The 27,523-nt window shown below is 39.7% G+C and overlaps 1 protein-coding gene across 1 annotated transcript in view; it reads right to left on the reverse strand.

Annotated features, from left to right (window-relative positions):
- Window positions 1-27,523, reverse strand: part of THSD7B (thrombospondin type 1 domain containing 7B) — a 699,268-nt gene that overhangs the window by 341,967 nt on the left and 329,778 nt on the right. The gene's annotated exons all lie outside the window — the stretch shown is intronic.

A 27,523-nucleotide genomic window follows, 5' to 3' on the forward strand; every position in this document is an offset into this window, starting at 1 on the left:
AACAACTGACCCACTACCAATTCCCTGTCTTCCTTCCAGAACACTTTGAACTGTATTTAGTTCTTCCGTGGTTATCTCCAAGTCTATAAATTATAAGCTTATGTCATTGCTTCTTGATTCATTAATTTTAGACATCACTTATTGACTTTCTGCTATAACTCATGGGAGTTTACTTTGCACCACCTTCAATTTTTTATAATTGTATCACTATTTTTATGCCTCTAATGGTTATTTAAAAGCTTTAAACAACCCATTTTTCTTCCAGTCCCACTCCTCACTCCTGCCCTCTATCAGACCAGCCCCCAGGGTTCTAAAGAATCTCGTGGGTAGATGAGCTTCCTCTTCTTTTGCCATCCACATTCCTGGTAAGTCAGGTCATAGCTTCCTGTGCTGTGTCATCACTTTCTCTGCTCTTTAGTCTTGTCTATTAAGTTTTTCATAAATGAATTTAGAGCTCTCATCTACTGATGGTCCTCTCATTTTTTTTAAACAAGAAATTAGGGCTTTTATAATTCATTTCTATTATTTTAATGAGATTATGGAGAAAGAAGAGGAAACCAACATATTTAGACATTTTATGATCTTGACTAAGTTAAGCAGATGTATAGGATCTTTTCCATCTACGTACAAATCTATTACCCTGCTTTCCTTTTTTTTTTTTTTAACCCACATTTAATCTTCTCTCTTCCCCGGGGAATTAATCATAGGAGTGTATCAGTGACTCCCTTGTCCATTGGCTTCTGGTTGGGTTTGGCCAACAGAAGGATGGGGCACACAATATAAGGAGAAAAGATGATAAAAGAAGAGAAAGATCAGGGAATTTATTCCACTAGATTTCATCTTCTGGATCACCTCAGTTTGTTCTCTACCCCAACCAAAAGACATGGTTTTTATGGAATGGCCCTCTCCTATGGCTATAGTCCTACTAATTGTTCCTACCTCTATCAATTTCAGGCTCCTAAATGTCACTGGTCCAGGTACTGAACCATCCCGTGTGAGCTTAAGCAACTCTTCCCAGTCTTTTGTAAATAACCCCTTCATTAAATTTTCCCCAGTTGCTCCATTTGAAAGGGCCACCTGTTTCCTGCTAGGACATGCTAATAAAATCAGAGGAGACATACTACTATATGACAGGGAAGAATGTTATAATTGGCCCTTTTCTAAAAGTATTTAAGGTCCTGTAAGGAGTATGAATTAGAAGGTTAAAGGGGGGGGGGGAAGTGTAATTAAAACAGTTCTGGTGAAAAGCCGAGAGTTTTCCCTTTAAGTTCAGGAACAAGACAAAAATGCTCACTCTTGCCACTTTAATTCAACATGGTGTTGGAAGTCTTAGACACAGAAATCAGGCAAGATGAAGAAATAAAAGCATCCAAATTGGAAAGGAAGAAGTAAAACTGTCACTATTTGCAGATGACATGATACTGCATATAGAAAATTCTAAAGACTCCACCAAAAAAGCTATTAGAACTAACAAATGAATTCAGTAAAGTAGCAGGATACAAAATTAACATGCAGCAATTGGTTGTATATTCTATACACTAACAACCAACTATCAGAAAGAAAAAAAATTAAGAAAACAATCCCATCTACAATTCCATCAAAAATAATAAAATGCCTAGGAATAAATTAGCCAGGTTGGTAGAAGACTCTCAAAACTTTAAGACACTGATGAAAGAAACTGAAGAAGAAAAAAATAAGTGGAAATATATACGATGCTCATGGATTGGAAAAATTAATATTATTAAAATGTCCATACTACCCAAAGCAATCTACAGATTCACTGAAATCCCCATCAAAATACCAATGGTATTTTTCACAAAACTAGAATAAGAAATCTTAAAATTTGTATAGAACCACAAAAGATTCCAAATAGTCAAAGCAATCCTGCGAAAAAAACAACAAAGTGGAGGAATCAATCATACTATCTGATTTCAAAGTATACTACAAAGCTACTGTAATCAAAACAGTATGGTACTGGCACAAAAACAGACATATAGATCAATGAATTAGAACAGAAATAAAATAGAAACAGAAATAAATCCGCACATATATGGACAATTAATCTATGGCAAAACAGGCAAGAATATACAATGAGGAAAACACTGTCTCTTCAATAAATGGTGTCAGGAAAACTGGACAGCTACATGCAAAACAATGAACCTTGACCACTATTTTATACCATACAAAAAATAAATTAAAAATGGATTAATGACTTGAATATAACATCTGAAACCATAGCACTCCTAGTAGAAAAGATAGGCAGTAAGTTCTGTGATACTGGTCTTAGCAAGACTTTGTGCACCAGTCTGTCAGATCAGACTGAGATGAACAGCTAAAGAGCAACGACAGGTAAAACAAACAATCATACTTATTATATCAAACTAAAAAAACTTTTGCACAGCAAAGAAAACCATCAACAAAACAGAAAGTCAACCTTCTGAATGAGACAAGATATCTGCAAATATATCTGATAAGAGGTTAATATCCAAAATATATAATGAACTCATGCAACTTCATATAAAAAAAATTGAAACATGAACAGTGGACTTAAATAGATGTTTTTTCCAAAGAAGACGTACAGATGGCCAATAGACACATGGAACGATGTTTAATGTCACTCATGATCAGAGAAGTGCAAATCAAAACCACAATGAGATATTACCTCACCCTGTCAAATTGGCTATTATCAAAAACACAAAAAATAACAAGTGCTGGCAAAGATGTGGAGAAAAGGGAACCCATGTACACTGTTGGGAATGAAAACAGTATGGAGGCTCCTTAAGAAATTAAATCTAGAACTGCCATACAATCCAGCAATTGCACTTCAGGTTATCAGAAAAAAAATGAAACATCAGTTCAAAGAGATCTACGCATCCCTCTATTCACTGAAGCATTATTCACAATAGCCAAGATAGAGAAGTAATCTAAGTGTCCATCAATAGATGAATGGATGAAGAAAAAAAGCTATCTATACACAATAGAATATTATTCAGCCATAAAAAAAAAGAATATGCTCTTGCTATTTGCAACAACTTGGAAGGAACTAGAGGGCATGATGCTAAATGAAACTCAGAGAAACAAGTATCATGTCATTTCCCTTGTATGTGGAATATAAAAAGCAAGAAAAACAAACAAAACAAAATAGAAACAGACTTGTAGATACAAGAAGCAAACTGTCTGTTACCAAAAGGGGAAGAGGTCAAGGGTGAGGGAAAGAGGGAAAGGGGATTACAAGGTACAAACTTCCAGTTATAAAATAAATAAGTCATGGGAAGGTACTTTTCAGCACCAGGAATATAGTTAATAACATTCTAATAACTTTATATGGTGACAGATGCTAACTAGACATCATGGGAATCATTCCATACTGCATAAAAATATTGGATCACTATAGTGTACACCTGAAACTAATGGGATATTATATGTCAATTATACTTCAATAAAGAAAGAAATAGTTCTGCATAATAATATAAAGCTATTTTCATTTGGGTGGGGCCAGCTTTGTAAATAATTATGCCTTTAGTAATAAGTCTCTTCTCCCATTGTCAGTTAATTCCAGTTACGCTGTACTTACTCTGAAAATTATTGCTTACCCTTAGGATTTGTATATGTGTGGGTTTCTGTGTATGTGTTTCTGTGTGTGTGTATGTTGTCCAAGTGTTATCTTAGAAGACCCAGAAGTAAAACTTGAAGAGAATAGGAAAAAATGAAATGGATGTCTTTACCTCACACTGATAGAGAACAAGGATCAATCTCTCCCTTTGCAATGCATGCGTGTATGCACACACACACACACACACACACACACACTGAACACTCCCACACCCAGGTTTTCTGCTTTATGGTGTAATTCCAGGTCAAGTCATCCAAAGTTTAGGGAACACAATTGCATTGATTATCCTGCCCTCAAGACATTCAGGTGGAGGCCGAGAAAGATGGATTCTATGGCCAAAACAAACTGTTAGAAGAGAGGCTAGATTCTTTCAGAAAGAAAACGGATTGACACTGTACAGAAACGACGAAAAATGTGTATGTTTTCTAAGAGAGAAGCAGAGAGAAATGACGCTCTTGATGTAGGGAAACAACCAGGAGCTGCGAGATAGCTGCTAAAAATTTCTTTTTCTGTGTGATCTGTGTCTTTGTCCTTAAACTTTGGAATGGTCATATTTAACATTCAGCTTTAAAAGATTTTTCCACTCTCTGTGATATAAGTGCCTCAACTTATAACCAGACCTACAGCAAAGTCAGTTATGCCCAAGAGACATGATTTAGCTGGTGTCATGGAAACTCAAGGGCAGGCTGCATCTGACTGGGGTGGAGCCGTCAGTAGTCTTTTCACTCCACCTCTACTTTGGAGCCACGCTGAAGGGAGCAGTTTTGTATTAAGGAAGGACAATAATTCCAGAAATCCAAGAAATAATTAGCAACAGAAGAGGATGCGTCTGGCAGCACCCAACATCAAGGTCTGAAGTCAGACAACAGAGGATGAGCAAAAGGCTAAGTGGAAGCTCTCAGGAACTGATGTCCAACAGAGCCTCCCTTTCTGTTGGATACACAGGAAATGATTACAGGAAAGTAGACAGAGAACGGAAGATAGTGGCTTTGAAGGTGGCAAACATTTGGATTACATATGTGTGTAAAATGCATTATAAGTTTCCAGGAATTATCTCCCTAGTCTATATCAGATCTGCTTTGGGCATTTTGCATATGCTATCTCAATTTATTACTATAACACTTTATGAGGCTGGTATTACTACTACTATTTTTGCTTATTTGAAAATTATCATTATTTTTCCCACTTTACAGATCAGAAAATGGACGGTGGGAGAGTTAAATCATTTGCCCCAAGTCACCTAGCTAGTTCTAAAGCTATTAAAACTATGCCATTAAAACTGTGGCTAACTGACATCAAAGCCCATAATCTTTCCATAAGAAACTTTATGGTAAAACAAAGAGTGAGGGGCATTCCAGGGAAGAGTTCACATCATAATGCCTCTGTTATTCCCAAGGGATACCTCTTCCTTTTTAATCAATTCTTCAGTAGTCCCGTGTTGGCAGGTTTCAAGTGTCCATAAACACAGTGCTTGTGGGGCTTGGTGAGTGATGCTTCCAGCCTCATCAAGCCTATTAAAAATAACAACAAATTAAAGTTCCTGTTTGCAAACATAAATAACTGTTCAGGCATGATTATGGCTAATAAACAACTAGTCTAAATTCAGTTTTGATTTATGCATATTTTATCACCAGTTAGTCATCAGGCATAATTACACTTAAGTTATTAATTACAGTCAAAAGAAGTAACATTTAGAGAAGGTGGCAGCTTACACATCAAGAGCCGTATTTAATATCAGAAATATATAAGTGAGTTATTTATCAATATAGTAAGAATAAGAGATATTTATAGATTCTCTGTGAAGGTCTATACCAGTCTTTTCCCAAAAATTCGGTAGCAAAGGTGGAAGAAATCCGTCCATAAAGAGTGGCTCTGGGTGATTCATGGTCAGGCCAGCTGGGGCACATCATACTGAACTGAAGATCATGAGTGCTGGTCCCTGGTGTCAGGGTTAGTCAATCAAAGACCAGGGCTAAAGAATCCACCCCCTAAGTTTCCAATCAATTTGAAGTCTGAGCCTAGGGAAAGAGCAAGTGGAGCATGGTAGAGCACAGAGAATATAAGCACTGGCTGACAGGAGAGGCGGGCTGGGAATGAGCCCAGGACGGGAAGTCTTCTAAAAGCAAGCGCGTGCGCAAAGTAGCTGTGAGATGATTGTGTATCAGCAACGTCCATCAATGCCTATTGAATATCAACAGATATTCTGATGCCAATCTGCAGAAATCTGCAAGTAGATTAAAAAAAATCACTGCTCTGGCTTTCCCTTGTTTCTCAATTATCTCCATTACTAATAGGTCTAACAGATCTTAGCGACCCACTCTGCTTCATGGCACCAATATTCTTCCAGGCTCATTGCCTTAAAACTCTTGGCTCTCATCAGGTGTTCTTTGTCCTCCTCCGCATTTACAGATCCAGTGTGCCATTAGACAAACAGAACCAAAAATCTACTGGTGATTCCTCTCTCACTGATCTTGAACCCAAAGGATGGGACCAATATTTGAAGATTCCCAACATATAAAGAACCACACGTAAATGCTTCCTGAGGTTGAGTTACAACTCAGGTGCCTACTAGATTCCAGGCAAGTCCTTTAATCTTGCTAAACCTCAGCTTCCCTGGCTGTAAAGCAGACCAGATAAAAGCTTCTATTTCATATGATTGCCGGGAGTATTCAATGAGATACTGCCTGTAAAGCAGGTGCATATTGCCTGATGCCGGGAGTCTTCTCCAACATGAGCTCATGAGAGAAGGTGAGAAGAAAGATTAAAAAAAGAAGAAAAAAAGTAGAAGAAGAAACCCTTCAAGTGTTGAGGCTTCTTCACATTAAAAGAAAAATGTGACAAACTGGTCTTCTATCCAGTGCTACGTCTCGGGCCATGTTCCAAGCATGTAGGAGTAGACCACGAGTGGCTGAAAATCATCCCCCATTCCTTGTAAATTAAATTACAATTGCAAGGCAATTTGTATCAATCACTTCCTCGTATCATTAGAGAGGAACAGATAAGGTGATCAAACATCTTGTTTGCTCAAGGAAGTCCTGGTTTAATGCCTATTATCCCGGCTTACATATGAAGAGCTCATCCACTTGCTTTCAGAAGTGCCTCTGTTTGTATGAAAATTATATGATCACTCTGAAAAAAGACCATCCCCCCATACAAATATAAGGAACAAGCACATTTTGTTTCTCACTGCAGCATAGGGTTGCATTTCAAATGTACGGAAAAGGTAGACTGCACTGCTGTTCTTAAAATTATCTATTCAGTCTGATCACTGGGCCTTTTTATTTCTTGCCACAGAATTCTGCTTCAGATAGCAGTAAATGCATCTGAAGAAGATGGTGTTGTGTCCCAAGCACACTTGTTCATGAATCATTAAATTAAAAATGAAAGGGAAAGGAAAGTATAGGGCTCACCTGAAGATAATTGGCCGGAGCTACGTGATATGTATTGTTATGATAGAAACATCATGAATGAAAGCTATGTAACTAAAGAGAAGTGGCGTTTAATCAAAGTGAAGCATGAATATGAGGAGAAAACAACTTTCACTTGGCAAAAATTCCAAATGGTCATTAAGAAGTCTGTTTCTAAGTCAGTTCTATGGACAGACAGAGATCACAGTATGATGTTAGACAGCACAAGTTTCTTCAACATTAAATCCCCTAAAAAGAACATTCTCTCTACTGACTAATTATACACAAGAGAATGACCCTCTCTAGTCTATTCACAACCATTGCTGAGATTTCATTTTTAGCAAAGGTATAAACCAGGATTCACCACCAGATTTGGAGAAACAGATATTGTGACTCTGAGTTCTTGGAGGGAAGCTCTTACCACATACAGTGGTGTCATTGTTGATAAATATTTATCAGGTTTCTGCTATGTGTAGGAGATGCACCTAGGTGTTGTGCGGGATACTGAAACGTACATACATGCATTATTAAATCTCCCCAGTGAAGCAGAAGTGAAACTTGATGGATGGATAATAATGTAGAAGTTCTCCACAGTTTTATAAGTATTCAGAAATGATAATATAAACTTTGTATTTACTATCCAAAGCCCATCGACCCAGTATGCTCTTTGTTCGAGGAGAAATGGAAGGCTTAAATAGTGCACACTGCAATGCCCTAGAACTCTGAGTAGAGATTTCATGTACTTCTTTCCTATTCATCTTGGTGGTCCAGATAGAAAGGAGATAGATCAAGAGTAGTCTCCCCCACTCCCCAAAGTTCCCTCCCAGCCTAGACCTCCAAGTACTTCAAAATGAACACTGAGCCTATCTATATACCAATGAAATTAAACAAAATTGCAAAGCTTTTCTGCTGAACTTTTCAGGACTGTAGAAAATAAGCTCCAGGATATCCATACACTTCTTTCATTTTAAAATGTTGCCAGAAAAAAAAATGTTCTCTATATTCTTAAATGTTCATAATCATCATTCACTTTGCAACAGAGGCCACATTCAATGGCTCTGGCAACAGACAGGACCTCCAGGGCTCTGATTTCTAATCCCAGCTCATTACTGAATTGCTATATGACCTTGGGCAACGCACTTAACCTTTCAGAGCTTCAATTTTCTTGCTTATCCTCTGTGGGTAATACTGTTGATTCAACTCATAGGACAGCTGTTAGGAATGCCTAATTAAATTGGATTTAAAGCAGTTTGCAAATGTAATATATGTGTGTGTGTCCACTTAAAATTCCTTATTCCTTAAAAATGCAAACCCTTATTGCATGGTGCACTGGGTGTTACATGCAACTAATGAATCATCGAGGCTTACATCGGAAACCGGGGATGTACTGTATGGTGACTAACATAATATAATAAAAAATCACTTAAAAAATGCAAACCCTTAATTTCAGACGAAGCAACTCATGTTTATATCTGCACAAACTATCTAGGACGACCGGTGAGGCAAATAAACATGTTCTCTCTACGGTACTTACCATACACTCACTGAAGCCCATGCAATAGTTCTAATTTCTAGAGACTATCTTCAAATTCCTCTACTTGCTATCCTCACCACTGCAGCTGTTAGAACATCTGCAATTTGTAAAGCTAACCTTATCAAATAGTGACCACCTTTGAGTGTGGCCCTTCCTTTCTCTATATAACTGAAGTCACCCACAACTGATCTTGCTTTCTATTCAACCCATGTGGTCCTTAATGCTGGCTACATGTTAGAATCTCAACGGATGCTTTTACAGACTCTTAATGCCCCCCAACCCAAACCATTTAAATCAGAATCTTGGGTAGGTGGTGCCCAAATATTGGTATGTTTAAAAAATCTCCAGGGCCAAGAATCACTGATTTAGCATATTTAAAGCTGGCATGTCTTATTCACCCAATATGTAAAACAGGAAAAAGACAATGCAGCATGCTTAACCAAGCAACAGAAAACAAATGAGCACTAGCTAAATCATTAATGCTCTCAACACATTTAAAAAATGCAACCTGCCCTCTAGCTAAGTACATCATAATGGGTATAATTGGAAATGTGTACTATAAATGAGGAGGGTTAACAACACTATTTATAATGACAATTTGCACTTGTCTTTTCTTCTTGCCAACCCGTGCTGAAATGACAGGGATTTATTTTCCCTCCATGCAGACCCCTTTTCATTTTAGCAGAGGAAATGTTTAGCGGCTGCTTGCTACAGGGATCCCTAACACATTGTACTCCATCAGCCTTAAGAGTGAACTGCAACACCACACTGCATTGTACACAGACAGGTTTGAGGGACATGGATGTCACCAAGATATAAACTCAAGACATAATCATTATTAGGTAAGAATACTGAACCATATATTCAAAACAACTCTTTTAAATAATCCATATTACCCTAACTTCTTAATGCTTTATGCCTTCATGGGCATAAAAGGTTGCTATTCCTGACCAACACTGTGTTGACAGCTAGAGGACAGAAGGACTTCCAAGTCAAGCTTATGTGTCACAGCACAGTGAGGGCACAACTCAGGGATATATAACTAGCACCTTCAGACCCTCAGATCCTCTGTTCTTCTTACAAATAAGTGAAGTATATCACTTGGCCATCTGCCTGCCATGCTCAAAATGCACCACCACTCCCTATGGTTCAACCCATGAATCCTGGTTTCTGCAACTTTTTTCAATGTCCCTTCTAGGATGTGTCTACATGTAAAAAATGGTTTACCTGAATGTAAGGTGTGGGGGATCCTTTAGACATTAATATTAGTTGTGATAATAAAGTTTTTGTTTTGGGGATAGTAGTAAGACAAGTTAAAGGAAAATAACTGTAAAGATAAACCAATCAAAATAACATTTTCCACTTCTACCTAGAAATTTTAGCACAATGTAGACAAAGAGTCTCAATTACCCCTTGTATGCATGAGGTGCATGCTATTTCCTGTCTTCAAGTATTCATTATTTTGCAGCATCAACATAAATCCTCTAGCTTTTGAAATTCCTTTTTCGGCTTAGTGTTGATGTAATAACATGACTTAGAATTGGTGAGTCTGGAATGTCAGTCAGCTTTGAGAACTTAGGGAAATACTTGTTATATGGTACCTTGAAAGGAAATAATTAGAATAACTTACTTGGGGCTTTGAAGAATAATCAGGTAATGAAATGTATTTAGTTCAGGGTTTGGAATCTGGTAATATGTAGCACGGTTTGTTGGGGGACGGGTTAGTGTTGGGGTAAGTTAAGTGTTATTTCCTCTCCCTCTTCATCTAGATAACTCCTATGTTTCCTTTGAGACTGAACAGATGGTCACCTCTTTCAAGAAGTCTTTCCCACCCCAACCTCAGCCAAGTAGCCCTCTTCCCATGCTTCCATGCCTCTAGAAAAGACCCCATGTTGCATGCTTTTGTCTTCTTATCTCTCTCTGCCCTCCAGGTTTTGTAGTGCTTAAAACATAGGAGGCATCTAATAAATGATTGTTGAATAAATAAGGAGATGGATGAGTGAAAATTATGACTTGATGAAAATACAACCATCTACATTTTTTTTTTTTCTTGAATGGAAAGTTGGAGACGTTAGTTTCTACCAATAAGGCAGACTATATATCTGGAGAAACTCTGCTGGCACACAGAAAATTGAATGCTGAAAAAGTTTGTTTTTAATTCATTTAAAACATTTATCTTTTTAATTTTGGAAAAATTTAAACATATCAAATGAACCCAATATATCCATCCATCAGCTTCAATAATCACATGGCCATGCTTTTTAAAAATCTATACCCCTACCCTTTCACGCACACCTGAATTATTTCTTTTTTTAAAAAATTTTAAAAATCATTTTTATTTTGTTATAATAGTCACCATACAGTACATCCCCAGTTTTTGATGCAATGTTCCATGATTCATTATTTGCGTATAACACCCAGTGCATTCAGATATCGTAACATTTCATCTGTAAATATTTCAGAATAGATTTATAAAAGAAAGGGCCCTTTTTAAAATATAACCATTGTGGGCGCCTGGGTGACTCAGTCAGTTAAGCGTCAGACTCTTGGTTTTGGCTCAGGCCATAATCTCATAGGGGGTGAGATGGAGCCCTGCAAAGGGCTCCATGCTCAGTGGGGAGTCTGCTTAAAGGCTCTTCCCTTGCTTCCTGCCCTACAAGTGCATGTGCTCTCTCTCTCTCAAATAAATAAATAAATCTTTAAAAAATAAAATGTAACCATAGTAACACTTTCATACCCAGAAATATCAATACCAATTCTAAAATACTAATAAATACCCAACTGTCATTGGGTTATAATTTGGGTCCCAAATGTCAACTGAGCTGTAATTGGTTGACATGTCCTATAGGTTCCTCCCCCTTTTCTTCTGGTTTTCTTTGAAATTCTTTTTGAAATGCTTTCAAAAATAGATTATAAATGCATGTCTAAAAAGGCAGGCAAGTAAAATTTTGGAGCACTGGCACTTGATGAAATTTCTTCATTGCTGACAGTGAGGACATGGCTTTTAAAAGAGACATTAAATCAAGACTGCATGGCCAGAGCATAGAGTGATGTTTGGTTGGAGACTCTCCCACTTAGAAACACATAAAGTTGGAATTCCCTTCATATGTGGATAGTGAAAAAACCTACTATAACAAACAGAAAGAGTGGGGTTGCTTTCTTGTCTTTACCGTGACTCTAGAAAGAACGAGAAAAAAAAGAAAAGTCACCCAGAGTGTTCCTAACCAGATGCCTCTTTATTAATACATGTGTGGAGCTGGAGTTAGCGCTACTCTATCTGAAGAAGGAAATCTAAGATGATAATGTTTATCATGTGCTCTGGATTATTCTGGAAGAAGAACAACGAAATTCTCTAAGGAGGAGATATTGCTCTAGAAAATGAAAACACAACAAAAGAAAAAAATATTATTCCCGACCTCATGGACCTTACATTCTAGTGGAGAGAGAAAGACAACTAAAAAAATAAGTTAAGGGGCTTCTGGGTGGCACAGTGGTTAAGCGTCTGCCTTCGGCTCAGGGTGTGATCCCGGCGTTACGGGATCGAGTCCCACATCAGGCTCCTCCACTATGAGCCTGCTTCTTCCTCCCCCACTCCCCCTGCTTGTGTTCCCTCTCTCGCTGGCTGTCTCTATTTCTGTCGAATAAATAAATAAAATATTTAAAAAAATAAGTTAAATATTAAGTGTTTCATAAGGCAATTAAATGCTGTGCAAAACACACACACATACACAAATACAGCCAAGAGTGGTAGAGAATGTGCCTCTGTGTGTGTGTGTGTGTGTGTGTGTGTGTGTGGGTGGGTGTGGTGAAGTTGGGCAATGTTGTAATTTTAAAGTTCACAAGCCTCAATGAGAAGGGGATATTTGAGCAAGAATATGAAGGACCTTGGTGCTCATCCCTATATCTGGGGGAAGAGAAATTTAGGCAGAGGGAATACTATGTACAAAGACCCAGCAGAGTGAAATTCCAGAGTGAGCAAGGGTGTCCAGGGTGGCTGGATCACTGGGTACACTGGTGTGTGGAGTTGGAGTGGGAGTGGAGGGAGGGATGATAGAAAAGGTCAGTGTCTCCACAAAGAAAAACAAATTGGATTTTGATCTAATATCATACATAAAAATGAATTATTAAAGATTCACATGTAAAAGTTTCTGTAGAAAAACAGAGATATCTTTATGTCTTTGGGATAGGAAAAAAAATCTTAAAACACAAAGATGAAAATCATAAAGTGATAAATACAATTAGCATTAATATTAACCACTTCTGTTCACTGAATGACAAACCTCACTCTTTTTTTTTTTTTAATTTATTCGACAGAGATAGAGACAGCCAGCGAGAGAGGGAACACAAGCAGGCGAAGTGGGAGAGGAAGAAGCAGGCTCATAGCGGAGGAGCCTGATGTGGGGCTCGATCCCATAACGCCGGGATCACGCCCTGAGCCGAAGGCAGACGCTTAACGACTGCGCCACCCAGGCGCCCCCAAACCTCACTCTTAATTGTGATATCTGCACTATGTGGAACCAAGCAAGGTTTACTTTCCAGAATATCATCTTAAAATAATAAGAAAAACAATCCAAGCACTTGCCTTGCTTCGTTCCCTTGCCAAGTGCTCTACATAAACCAGCTCGATCCTCATAACAATCCTAAAACACAGTTACTCTTGTTATTCCCATTTTGAAGGTCAGAGAATGGAGAACAGAGAAGGTTTGTATCTCATCCAAAATGCCAGTAAGTAATAAAGAGGACTTGAAACCCAGGAAGTCTGCATCCAAAGTATGTGTCCTCGCTGCTCCGCTTTGCTATCTTATGCCTCCCACCCTTGAATGTTCTCAGCCAAGTGCAAGAAGTGCAGTCCAATAAAACTGCAATCCAATAATGGCAACTGTTCCCAGGAATAAAACTCAAAACCAGTTAGGTCCCTTCAACAGATGACTGGATTAAAAAGATGTGGTCCATATATACAATGGAATATTACTCAGCCATCAAAAAGAACGATTTCTCAACATTTGCTGCAACATGGACGGGACTGGAGGAGATAATGCTAAGCGAAATAAGTCAAGCAGAGAAAGATGATTATCATATGGTTTCACTCATTTATGGAACATAAGAAGTAGGAAGATCGGTAGGAGAAGAAAGGGAAGAAGAAAGGGGGGGTAAACAGAAGGCGGAATGAACCAGGAGAGACTATGGACTCTGGGAAACAAACTGAGGGCTTCGGGGCGGGGGAAGGGATAGGCTGGTGATGGGTATGAAGGAGGGCACGTATTGCATGGTGCACTGAGTGTTATACACAAGTAATGAATCATGGAACTTTACATCAAAAACTAGGGATGTACTATATGGTGACTAACATAATATAATAAAAATATTATTATTAAAAAAAAAAAACAGTTAGGAGCCTGGCCTCTAGAGAAAGCCAGTAAGGACCAAGACCACCCAGCTTACAGAGTCCCAGGCTCAGTAGGTCTCTTAATTTAATGCTTTGCTACAGCTGCCTCAAAATTTTTAATAATTTTTAAACAAAGCACCCCACATTTTCATTTTGCACTGGACCTTCCAAATTATGGTGCTGGTCCTGAAAAAAACAACGGTAATGTGGGGAATTAATGAGATCCTCGCCATCTTTGGAATCATTTTACATCTTGGAAGTACACACAGAGGTGACTAGGAAGGGTTTGCTCCATCGTTGAGTTCTGACTGTTGCTTACTGTTTTTGCTTCTCTCTTAGCATTTAAATTCCTTGAGCAGGAAAGAGGGTTTGCATAATCATCCAGTTACGTGAACTCCACAGGATGGGCGAAGAACTCAGTACACGCTGGGTCATGAAGACAGGCTATTATATAATGTTGAGTTATGGTAATTTATACGCTTACCTACAATTCACATTTTTTTCATTCAAGAAAACAGATTCTCCTCATTTCTTGCCCAGGTAATTGAACGGCCTCATAATTTTCCCACTGGTTTCCAATGCTGTCTAACCTCATTATTTTCTGTACTTTTTTTTTCTAAAACACAAATCTGATTTTATCACACCCATGCTTAAAATTTAAAGTGTCTATTAGAATTCCAGATAATGTCCAAACTTTTTAGAATGGCATAAATCTTTTCATAAACTGGCTCCTGCATATCTCTCTAACCCTATTTCTTATCATCTTCCATATGCATTATGCATCCCGAGGCCCACTAGCTGCTTGTAATTCATTTAATTAAAATGTACTCTCTTGCTGCCAAGCATACACACACACACACACACACACACACACACACATCCCCTCTTCTATATCTAAGATACTTGTATTCCGTGTTTACTTGGAAACTCCTGATCTCCCAAATCTTACATCCTCTGACCACCTAGCTAGAGTAAGACAACCCCCTCATTGGCTGCCTAATACTCTGTGCTCATTCCTGTTATAAAAAAAAGATAGGCTTATGTACTTGAATCCTCTATCAAAATCCCCTTGAATAAAGTAACCCTATCCTATTAATCTTAACGTTACTAGCAACTGGCAGAAAGCTTGGTATACAGTACAACCTACAAAAAAGTTTGCTGAATTGCTGATACATTCATCTGTTATCATTCATTTGATTACTATTTAGGCACTTACTCTGTGGCAGCCACTATTCAATGTGTTTAAGCAGTGAACAAGACATGGAGCTTACTTTCTGATTGGGAGAATGGTTAAGTGCTATGAGGAAAACAACATGTGTATGAGCAAGGAAGAGAATGGGAAAAGGGGATTTCTAATAAGGTTGTCAGAGTAAGGCTCACCAAGACATGCTATTTGTTGTTGTTGTTTTTTAAAGATTTTATTTATTTATTTGAGAGAGGGAGGCAGTGGGGGGGGGATGAGCAAGGGAAGCAGCAGAGGAAGAGGGAGAAGCAGACTCCCCACCAAGCAGGGAGCCTGATGCGGAACTCAATCCCAGGACCCTGGGATCACAACCTGAGCCAAAGGCAGATGCTTAACTGACTGAGCCACCCAGGTGCCCCAAGACATGCTATTTGAACTGAAATCAAAATGTTGGGCAAAAGACTTATGCTAAGGGCTAGGAGAAGAGCATTTTAGGAAGAAGGTGCAGCCAGTGAAAGTCTGAACAAGGTAGAAGCTTGGTCAGAAAGGACTCCAATTAGCTACAAGGAAAAGTAAAGAAAGCAGTGAAAGGTGGAATAGGGGTTTACAAAGTGCCTAGCACCAGTCTGTGAGGGTGGAGCCCTCCAGATGATTCCTTCCATGTGAAGGGTTATATCCATCTCTACTGCCTTCTTTTCCCAGGATTTTCTCCCCCTTCCACACTTGTGTCTTCTTTGGGAAGGATGAGGGGTATCTAAATCATGGTTTTGGGAGAAGGAAGTGGACATATGTGGCTCGTCCTTCTCTCTCCTTCTTGTTCTTTGGGATGTATCTGCCCATAGAATGCACATATTCGGATCTGTTCTGGGACACGGTCATCAAATTTTTAGGTGTCCAACATGGGCCATGACCAAGAGGTTAAGATTGTCTATTATACAGTTGAGGATCAGCTGACATTTTGATCCCCATCTAGTTCGACTAATTCTCAATTGTTTCTAAATTTGGGTGGGGGAAAAAGTGGGTGGGGAAAAGACAGACTTCCTCAAAGTCCAAGACCAAATCCGTGCTTGTTGATCACGTATAACGGTATTTCATGTCTCATGGAATATGACAATATATGTTTATTAAACTCCTATTATTTTTCTACTAGAAGAAAGTCTCTCTCTTTCTTGCTCTCTCTCATTCTTTCTCCACACATACATACAACACACTCTCGCTATCTTTCATTTATAAAATTAATAACTTTATTGCTTGAGCTTGAATGCCCATGGATCCTACAACTTACTCAGGGAAGATGAAATACAAAATGGAGGACAAGGAGGGAATTAGTGCATACTGAGCAATGTTGCTAAGCTAGCCTCTTCACATAAGATTAGAAAACCCTAGGAAGTAAATTGTCTTACAGACGCTACATGTTGTATCTATGTTACGGGTGAGCATATAACCTCTCCATGAGGTTAACTAAATTTTAGAACACACAGCTAAGGGGCAACACCAGGAGTCTACCATAAGTATGTTAGATTCTTTACACTATGCATGAACAAATTAGAGAAAAACTCAAGAAAGAATATAATTAAGTGCTAAACTGAATTAATCAAAGATCGGTTCGAAAAGCATCTGGTCATCCAGCAGAAGAGGATATTGTTGGCTCAAGTTAGAAATGAGCATATTTCCCACAGAACCCGTTGTTGTACCTGCGGTCTATATTCTTACTCTGGTTACCATTCATGAGGCCTCTAAATAGAGTTATGATAAGCATATTTTAGGTATCAGAGCAACCTAAATTTAATTTGAAAAGACCTCAAATGGCAGAGAATCCACAATTACTAGCATACTTATTTTTGGATATTTTATTTCTTATCACTGGAAACATGCCGTTCAGTAGACATTCTATCTGAACTATTTCCATGTAGCAACTTAATTTTGAAGGAATTTCAAGAGATTAGCAGAATATCCAGTGAAGAGCTTTCTATTAGGGAACGCTTAAAAGTTGTTTGTCTAAACTATGAGCAATCTCCCTTATTTTATGCATAAATTTAATATCTTCTTGATTTGTTACCTTACATAAGTTATTTGACATTCTTATAAAACCTGGAGCTCCAAATTGACATATTAAGATCTTAACATTTAGCTCCACCTCTACTCTAAGCTTTGTCGTAGTAAGACAAATTAAATAGTTTATAAATCTACCATCATATTAGCTAATCCAGTGAGTCAAAAACCTCCTTAAACTATATGCTAATTTAGAATCATATTAACATAAGATCAAAGCCAAGAAAGTGAAAAATAATTTTTTACTTGCAGAAAATTATTTATTAAACTTAAAGTAACACCCTATCTAAATCAAAACTAATTTATTCTATTCCTTCATAAGAAGTATATTGAAAGTCTAAAAATAAACTCCTAATTAGAATGGGTACCTTGGTTTCTGAAAGGCACCATATTTACCACTACAGGCAAATAGAAATTATATTGTGATGCACTGTATTATCTGCAGAGCATTCTAGAAATATGAGAAAGAAACCAGCCAGAACTTAAGAGTTTGAAAAGAAACACAGATTTTTGCCACCAAGGCTAACAATAAATCATTATGAATATCGATGGGAGCCACAGGATTTACTTACGGTAATGTAGCTTGACTGCTGAATGAAGGAGATTAATAGTGCTTTACAGCAAGTATTAGTTGCAAACGTAGAAGGAAGACGGTGGATTTCAGATGTAAAGAACGGAACTCCATGCACCAAATCTTGTGTTTATTTTATTTTGTTTGGTATGCTAGTTTATTTTATAAAACGACAAAGACAACACTGTTTATGACAGACTGTTGATAGAAATCACAGCCTAGACATGTTGGTAAGAACTCAAGTACACACAGACTGCATATTTTGTTTGTTTGAAGTCAAATATCTGGCTCCAGTCATACTCAGGGTGAGTGCTTTCTCTCTCCTTCCAGTTTCTACTCGACATGAGCGTATAATTCCACTGCATTTCTGTTGACTGGGGCTTTGTTTTCCTTTCCTGTATTTCTACCTATGTAAACCACTCTCTTCCCAAACCAACTCTGAAGGGAAAGAGGATGGCTTTTGCGTTGGAAGCAAGCAGGTAGGTTTTGCTATGCCTCTCCCTGCAGTTCGGGCTGAAACAGACGTGAGGGAATGAGGCATGTTCTGGATTCTCTCCCAAGAGCTGAGCTTGGGGGTTCTGGGGAGGTCATTCTCAGTGGGGAACAACCACTGCCCCATCTGAGGGGCAATGCTCCCCATCTCAGCTCCGGCTGCCTTTCTGCACACTGTCCCTTGCCCCTTTCAGACAGGTGTTGACCTGAGGGAGCTGGTCCACAGGCTGCTGCAGTGACTGAGGGCCTGACGCAAACTGGGCCAGTAGGCTCTCTTTCTTGGTAGGCTCCAGAAAGAGCCAGAAGGGAAGTTTCTGTCCATGTTGGGTGCTTGACTGAAGAAAGTGTGGTAGAGTCGAGCCTGGGACAGCCATTCCAGGGCTCTGTACCTGCTAGTTATGAGGATACAGACTCAGAGAAGGTCCATTACAAGGGGCAGGACAGTAGGTATACACAGAGAAGCAGCGACAGGAGGAAGCACACTGGCCTGGAAGCTGAAAAGAGAAGCCTCGGTTCCTGTTTGCATTTCTAGTTCCCAAGACATCCATGGGGAATTTTTTCCCTTATTTTTAGATATCTGTGAGATTTTCTGTTATAATTTCCCAACAAGCCGTTTTAACCCACTATAGCTTAAACATCTTGGATCCTTGAAAGCCAAAATAAATGATTAGAACAATACAGTAGAAGCAAGTTACACATTTCTTAAATAATCCATTGGCTAATAGTTAAATTAAATGTCTCCACAGCTCAGGTGTTCTCAAACTTTAATGTGTCTTAGAATTACTAAGGCAGTTTGTTTAAAAATGGCAGATTTTGAGGGGGCGCCTGGGTGGCTCAGTTGTTAAGTGTCTGCCTTCAGCTCAGGGTGTGATCCCAGAGTCCTGGGATCGAGCCCCACATCAGGCTCCTCTGCTGGGAGCCTGCTTCTTCCTCTCCCACTCCCTCTGCTTGTGTTCCCTCTCTCGCTGGCTGTCTCTCTCTCTGTCAAATAAATAAATAAAATCTTTAAAAAAAAATGGCAGATTTTGAGGGCCCAGGCCTGACCTCAAAATCAGAATCTTTTAGGATTTTAACAAGCATCGCTGGTAATTCTGAGCTGGAAATGCATGGGCCACACTTTCAGAAACCTGTTCAAATCCTTGTTTTACCCTTGGACCAGTCTGGGCCACTGCAAGGCTACCCATGACCACAATTTTGCATTTCAACATTATATTTTTGGGTTTTATTTAAAAAACACAAACAGGGGGGCCTGGATGGCTTAGTCGGTTAAGCGTCCACCTTCAGCTCAGGTCCTGGGATCGAGCTGGTGCCAGGCTCCCTGCTCATCAGGGAGTCTGCTTCTCTTTCTCCCTCTGCCCCTCCCCCTGATCATGCTCACTCTCTCTGTCTCTGTCTCACATGAATAAATAAAATATTTAAAAAATAAATAAAAAACACAAACAAACATAAAACCATGAAACCCTTTATTTAATTTCCTATGGACACACTGCCTCAGTTGGTGACCTCCGTTGGAATGTGAAGTTGCAGTAGGAAATGCCTTCTGGGAATTAGCAATTGAATAGGCTTTGGTTTCCATGAGATACTCATATGATTTCGTTAAAAATAATAATAAGCAAGCAGACTGATGGACATAGGAATGAGTGAATGAATGAGTGAATGTGTAAACAAATAAAAAGTATGAACCATGTTTTTAACTTGTATGTTTGCCAGGAAACCAGAGATAAATCTGATTCTCAAAGTCCCACATCTTCTGTCACTGATATCACTGTGCGTGTTCTTGCAGTAAGCTACAAAATCATTTATGAAAGAAATTTAGTTAAGTCATATCTACTTTCCTCTTAGCAGTTTGCTAGCTTTGCTTAAGCAGGTTGCTTCTAACTGGCATACATTTATTTGACACGGATTTACTGAGTTCTGTTCTGTCTTGAGTTTATTACTAGGCACTTTTGGGAATGAAAGCAGAAAAGGTTCCAGCCTTCAAAGATTTCACATCCCTTCAGAGAGACACAAAACACCTTTACCAGTAGTTAGGATGCAAGCAACTCAGACAGGGTTATGGGACTCAAGAGAGAGGAGTGGCTGTTTCCAGCAGAAGGATGAGGACAAATTCTGTGGAGGAGGCAAGGATTTACACCTTGGTTAGATCTGGGCAAGCAGCAGAGATAAGGAGAAAGAGATTCTAGACAGCGGAATTCTGGCTTTCCTTACTCCTTTCTCTCACAGCACTCTGATCTTCTGCCTAGCATGTATTTTGATTTGTACCTGCATGTTCATTGGGTAATTGTGGGTTCAATGCCGCCATTTCCCTCTAGTAGACTCTATCCTCCATAGTGGAGGGGTCTGCATCTTCACTCACCACTCTGCATACAGGCACGCGGTGCCGAGCACAATGGCTAGAACACACTGATTGTTCAGCCAATGTTTTTTGCTGACCGAGTGGATGAGAGCCTAGGCTACCACGCGGTTTTGCCCTGTATTAGTGTTGCAATCTTGGGTGCTATCCCTAAGCCTCTCTTTCCTCGTATGTAAAATGGAGTAATAACCGTTCTTTCCATATAGGATTGAGGTAAGAATAGGATAATGAGTATCAATAAATTACGGTTTTTATTAATTTGATAGGATGAGGCAGTGAGATGAAGCAAAGGCATGCTGATATTATAGCCTTTTAGTGATAAGTCTGACCTTGTCTAGGTTTTTTCCCTATAACCGCACAGGCTCACGAGGCAAGGCAATGTGGTAGGTTTAATGTAAGCTGGGTATTTTTACCGGCTCTTTGCTTCTTTTGGACCAGGTGACCAGGAGTGCTTCCCTTGACCAACCCCGTCGCCTCTCTCTGGAGCAGCCCTAATGGAACAGCTGTTCCCATTTCACCAAACTGTCCCGACGGTCAATGAAACAGCATGTGTGAACACAATGTGTGACAGGTCTGTGATGTGCCACGCCGGTGTCACAGGTTTGAGAGTACCAGGCTCCAAATCCTTCAATTGCTAATAAACAGGCAAAATGAGCTGTGCCTATCGACAGGAGAAATAACTTGTGGTGGGACAAAACAGGCCCTGGAGTCACAGAATCTGGATTCCATGCTGGCTCTGCCTCTGCCACGCATGGCGGCTAACCTTGAACTCCGTACCTGATCCTTCTGAGCTGGGGGCTCCTCACCTCTTTAGTCACGTGGGATTGCACCCAACTCCTGGGGCCACCATAGGAATGACAAAAAATCCCAGCTGGTGATGCCGTGAACTCCAGGTCCCCGCAGCTGTACATCCATCTCCGGTGCCGAAGAAGAAGGGGTCAGGGAGAGGAGGAAGAGTGCGGACTGAGAACTCTTCCCTGTCAGCCATAATGTACACTAATATTTCCTCTGAAGCTGAGGTGTAGGTCACGCCAGCCAAGTTCCGACCTATCACACAATGCTGTTCCTCTATGTTGGGAAATGATCAAGGGGCTCTAATGAAATATCCTTAATTTTTGTTGTTGTTGCCAAACCTGATTTTATTTTATTTTTTTCCCAAATCAAATCTCCCTCATACTGGGTTTTAATAGAGGCTGGCAGAAGGTGCCAAATTTTAACTAAAAGCAAAACAAAACCAAGCAAAAACAAACACACGAGAGCAAAAAATTACAAGAAATTAAGAGAATTTTATCCATTATTTGGTTTCCCCCCTGAATTGAGAGAAAGTGTCTTTTATGGCTTTGATCAGCACCACTCCTGTTTGGCAGGAATATGATTGAGAACTGCAATCTCCACAAGCCCAAGTGTTTGTCACTCCTCCTACTAAATTTTCGGGAATACTTATTGAGTACAAGGACAATGTAGTGATATACGGGCTTTAAATTATAGACTAAAGGGGTCAAGTCACCCCCAGCAGAGCCCGTATAAAACAAAGGCACCTATGCTCTGCAGGTTGAGGCTGGAGCTTGGGACATATATGTATTTCAAAAATACTGGGGAATAGATAACATCTAATATTTACAGAGGTGGTAACTGGAATTTAGGTTACTTTCTCAAAGAAAGTCATTAGATCATCATAATGCCCAGTGTCCCAGGCCCAAAATCTCAATTACTCAAACATAGCAGATTCCTCATTATTCGGGAGTAAATCAGTACTCCATCCACTACTTCCCAGGTAGACAAAAGTACAGACGGTCCTGTCGGGAGAAAGAGGGAATCCTGTGTGCTGGAAAGGGGTCAGTGAAGAGTGGTGCTAGTGTGGACTTGAATGGGAGAAATTCTGGATTCTAGGATAGGTGACTTTTGACTTTGACATTCTGAATGACCATTATCTTTTTCCCTAATTGGCTTGGGTCCACCATACCATGTGTCAATGCTATGACTTCATCTTTATGGAAGCAAAATCTTTAGGCATTAGAACTGGTTGTGGGAAAGATGCAGAGTTCATGTGTTCATTCATTCAACAACAATTACCAAACGCCCCTCATGTCCCAGACATTATGCTAAGCCCTGCAAGTTCATTAATGAAATCAGAAGACAACTGCCCTCTAAATGTTATCATCTTGTCCAAGGAAAACACAGACATGGAAACAAGTGTCATCATACTGGCACAGGAGGTCTAGGCGTTGCAGGGCACCTGTAAGTTCCCTGTTCCTAAGGAACTTACATACTGCTACTACTAATAAATTTCCATGTACGTGACATTCTTCAATGTGCCCGAATCTCCGTGAATCCTTATACCCACTCTAGGAAGTAGATGCCAATACTATCTCATTTTGGACAGGACGGAACTGAAACACAGCAAGTTGAAAGGGAGTCTAAAGTGACTTATACGGCCACGATGGGACTTGAGAGTCCATGCTCTTAACTGCTGCACCACACTGCCTACGCAGATAAAAAAAAAATTTGCTCTCTTTGATCCTGAAAACCTCAAGACCTATCTGTAGGAGGCTTGACACAGGAACAAAGGCTACCACCAAATGAAGTTTCCTACCAATTCCCAGCAGCAGTTTGCCTTTGACCTTCCTGTTTCCATGACACTGCTCTCCAGCTTGTCCCTTAGAGATGCAAGTTCAAGGGCTCCCTCAGCCTTTAATTACTGATACTGACAAATAATTAATCATTAGCTCTGTGGTTTCTAGGAACTTATAAGAAGAGCTATTTTGAATATGGCACATTTTATCTTCCAGCCCAATAACTTTAGCTCCTACGTATTTTCCCTTCTATAGAAGTGATATACACATTTGGGAATTATTTCAAAATAATCCACAGGTGGGGTGACAGAAAGGGGGATGCTGGTAGCACAGGAAAAACGAGAGCACAGGGAAAACAAATAAGTTGATGATTGTTTTCACTTGGCAGTGGTTACACAAGAGCACGTTCCATTAATCATTAATATTCCACATTAACATTGTATTAATTTATGTACATGCCTGAAACTTCATATAATTCAATGCTGGAAATATAAAGTAAGCCCCTTTAAAGATAACCTGAGAGAAATTCTGGAAAATCATTACTGATTTGTGACTTTAAAGTAAAAACATGAAGTGTGATGGTTACAAGAGCAGTGGCCAAGATAATTCCCAACAAAACCCAGACAAACAATTGTCAGTGATCTCCTACAATAGGTTAAAAAATAGGTTAAAATGTATGTGAAGGCATGTTGCACCGTACAAAGCACTAAATGAGTGTTTCTCATCCTTACCCACTTAAGGAGTCACTGGAGGAGAGTTTTAATATTGCAAATGTCCCTTCAGCATGAACAGACTCTGACGAACAGGGGCTAGAGTGAGTCTTGGACATCTACGCATTAAAAAACAAAACAAAACAAAACAAAACAAAACAAAACAAAACTGCAGAGGGCTGAGAACCTCTACAATAAGAAACTGTTGTCATTATTAAGTAACATCGGCTACTTCAGGCAGGCGTTTGCTCTACAGGCTGAAGGAAGAATAAAAGAAAACAGCAAGAAAAGCCCCAAAGGCTGGTTCTTGATCATTTGGCTCATTTATGACTGGGACTTAAAAATCAGAGATGCCACAACAGGGCCACAGCATGACGAATATCTGATCTGCTTAGAAGAATGTGGGACTATCATTAAGCATTTAAAGAGAGACACAGATGAGGAGGAGTATGAAGCAGGAGCAGAGGCTGGCTACTAGCTAGAGATTGTTCATGGCTTGAGAATACTTTTAAGTCATAGGATTCAGTTCATGAACCCAGCCCGGACCAAATAAAAGCTGACACAACTCATCCATTGCTAAGGCACAAATCGCTCCTGGTGCACTCAGCCCAATGAAGCCATCTTGGCTCTCCGAGAAGTTTCAAATGGGTTTGGCTTGAGGTTCATATAACCCAGTGATTCCCTGATCGTATGAAAAGCCTATTAAATCATGATGTCTTGGAATACAACCCAAACATAAAAGTATGTTCTAGAGATCTCTAGGTGATTCCACTGTGCAATCAAATTTAAGGACCATGAACATAAACTATTCTTTGATGAACCAATCTGAAACCACAGCTGCAAAAAAGAGCTCCTCCTTCCTCATTAGCCAAGGTTGTCCCCTGCTCTGGCCCATGTTTCTCCTGATTTCTCAGTGTAGGCTAAACCACTTCTCCTCACCCCACACCGTACCTCACCTGTGTCCTCACCTGCTGATTTGTTCCTAGGCTATGCTTCTCACTTCACAACTTCGACCACATCATTGCCTCGCTCAAAAATTTCTAACGAACCTCATTCCAACCTGGAGCTTCGTAACCAAAATATAGCTATTACCTGGGAGCTTACAGAAAGGTACAATTCCAGGCCGCATCTGGGTCTACTGAATTAGAATCTGTAGTTACTAAGATCCCCAGGGGATTTGTATGAGCATTTAAGTTTGAGAAGGGTTATTCAAGAGCACCATTCTCCAAAGTGTATTTTTGAAGGACACTCTCAAGGACAGAGAGTATCCTGCCTGGATTCAAAGTCAGACCATTCCCGCTCTTTACAGGACATCTGTCCATCCAAAAAGTAGTTATTGAGTGACTACTATGCCCCATACTGTGTTGGTTTTAGAGGATCCAGCATGAAGATGACAGAAGTGATGTCTGCATTCATGGACTTATAGCAAGGACAATATTGATATGGAAAGATAACAATGGGGTTTTACATAGGGGGATGTGCAGAATGCTCTGGGATGATCTAGTTAATGAAGTAAGTTGGGGACAGCCTAACCCATCTGGGAGATCTAGAACATGAGAATAGCATTGCTGGGGAAAGGCTGCTAATTCAGGTCCCTGTGGATACAGGGGGTCAACACAGGAGGGGCATCTGAATACAGTGTCAGCTTCACACACAGCAGGTGCAAAGGCTCAGAGCAACTATAGAAACACTTGTCCAGTGCCTACTCCATGCAAGGCAGGGCTCCAGGCGCTTTCCATATATGTAAGTGTGACTATTAACCCTGTTTTATAAACAAGGAAACCGAGCCACAGAGAGACGAAGTAGTGTGTCCCCATCACAGAACAAACTTTGAAACTCAACCCTGTCCATCTCACTCCAGCACCTGTGTTCTTAGCTATCACACGCTACAACTGTCGAGCTGGGCAGAAAGTGATGCATTCAAGAAGCTGAAAAACAGGCCATATGTCCAGAGTTCAAGCAGTATTTGTTCATGGATCTTATTTTTTTTTTAAATCATCAGAAGGAGAATGCATTACCATTCAAGAGCAGCTACTTACAACTCATATTTTTGGGGTCCATCCCATAGTTACCAAATCAGAATTTCTAGCTATGGAACTGAAAATCTGCATTTTAGCAATGCTTCCAAGATGGTTCAGAGACAATAAAGTCTGAGGACCATAGGTTTAGAGGTACAATTTCCTTCAATATTCTCCTCCCTCTCATCGTCCCCCCTAATTAACCCACAGTTATTTAATAATATATTGGTCCCAAGATATAAACTAAACATGAGGGTAAATAGGACTGAAGTGGAAAGTTAGAATAAATCTGAAAATTGAATCTTTGCTCCTCCAGGTCCCCTGACTGCCAGGCTGTGAAAAGAATTATCTAGGCTTGAAAAATTGGAGGCAAAGAAAGACCACAGAGGCTTAGAACTATTTTCATTACAATGCCAACCATTTAAATAACTAATTGAATCTCTGGAAATTGAAGTAAAATTTAAAATTGCCGGAAGAGCAATTATTTCACATGCTCTATGATTCCTCCATCCTTAGCCAGTGCTAGAAGACTCTCAGGCAGCGGAGAATTTTCTTGAACATAGAATACATGCAAGAGCAGTAGCTGACGTAATCTCTGGCCACTAGGGTGCACTGGCTCAACAAAACTAATATGCCTCCCTCAGTGCCAGGGGACCCTGCCAGCTCCAACACCAATATCTGGCTGCCAGTGGGGTGTTCTTTTAATTCAGTTTTTCCTCTCTTATAATCATTTAACAGAGGAATTATACTAATCTCTCATGAGGAAGAAACTGAAAGAAATAGCTGAATCTCAATAAAACTCCTTCATCATAGTTTATTTTATTTTCCTGCATTTTTCCAATATTTATCTTTATTTATCTTTTCATGTCTTTCAAGTACATTACCATTAAAATTCCAAAAGTCAGCCTCCTCGATGCTGCCTTTCAAATGGTTCAGAAAGATCATAGCTCTTCTGTCCCGCTCTGTCTGGAGGTGACATTACCTTGTTCATTCAGTTCACTTACCCTATATCCCCATTCTAGAAAATAAGATTGGAAAACTTTCTAGAAGACACTGTTATTTTTATCCCTCAAAAGATCAGAAAAATATTCCACTGTATTTTTCAAGGCTCTTTCATATTCAAAATATTTATTTTAATGCTATCCATAAGAAAGCTCAATGGATACAACCATATTAATTCTGTGACAAAAGAACATTAAGAAGACAAAATGGCACGGTTATGAAAACCTTATGCAGGTTCCCCACTGTTGCAACATAAGACACAGGTGATGACAATCTTCTTCAGCTGTCACTATCCCTTTGATGTGTCAGGCAGATCTGTGTCAATGTTGGTCATCTATTCACATCACATGCATGATAACACGTAAGTCAAGGAACATGGGGGATCCTGGATGCAGAGGGATGGAATTTCCCAAGGAAAAGTGTGAATGCTCTGGGGCAGGTTCTCTCCTCCCACAACCGCAAACAGTACTTCCTTGCCCCTTCTTCCAGGAGGCTAGTACAGCCTTGTCCTGCCTGAGAAGACATGACTACCCAGAGGAGGTGACGATGTGTGGATGAAACCCAATTTACTCTGGGCACTAGGGTTATGATTCTATGCACCTTTCCTTTTCTTGGAGTTGCTTTTTCTT

The sequence above is a fragment of the Ursus maritimus genome, unplaced genomic scaffold, assembly GCF_017311325.1.
Source record: "Ursus maritimus isolate PB19 unplaced genomic scaffold, ASM1731132v1 scaffold_1, whole genome shotgun sequence".
Lineage (NCBI taxonomy): Eukaryota > Metazoa > Chordata > Mammalia > Carnivora > Ursidae > Ursus > Ursus maritimus.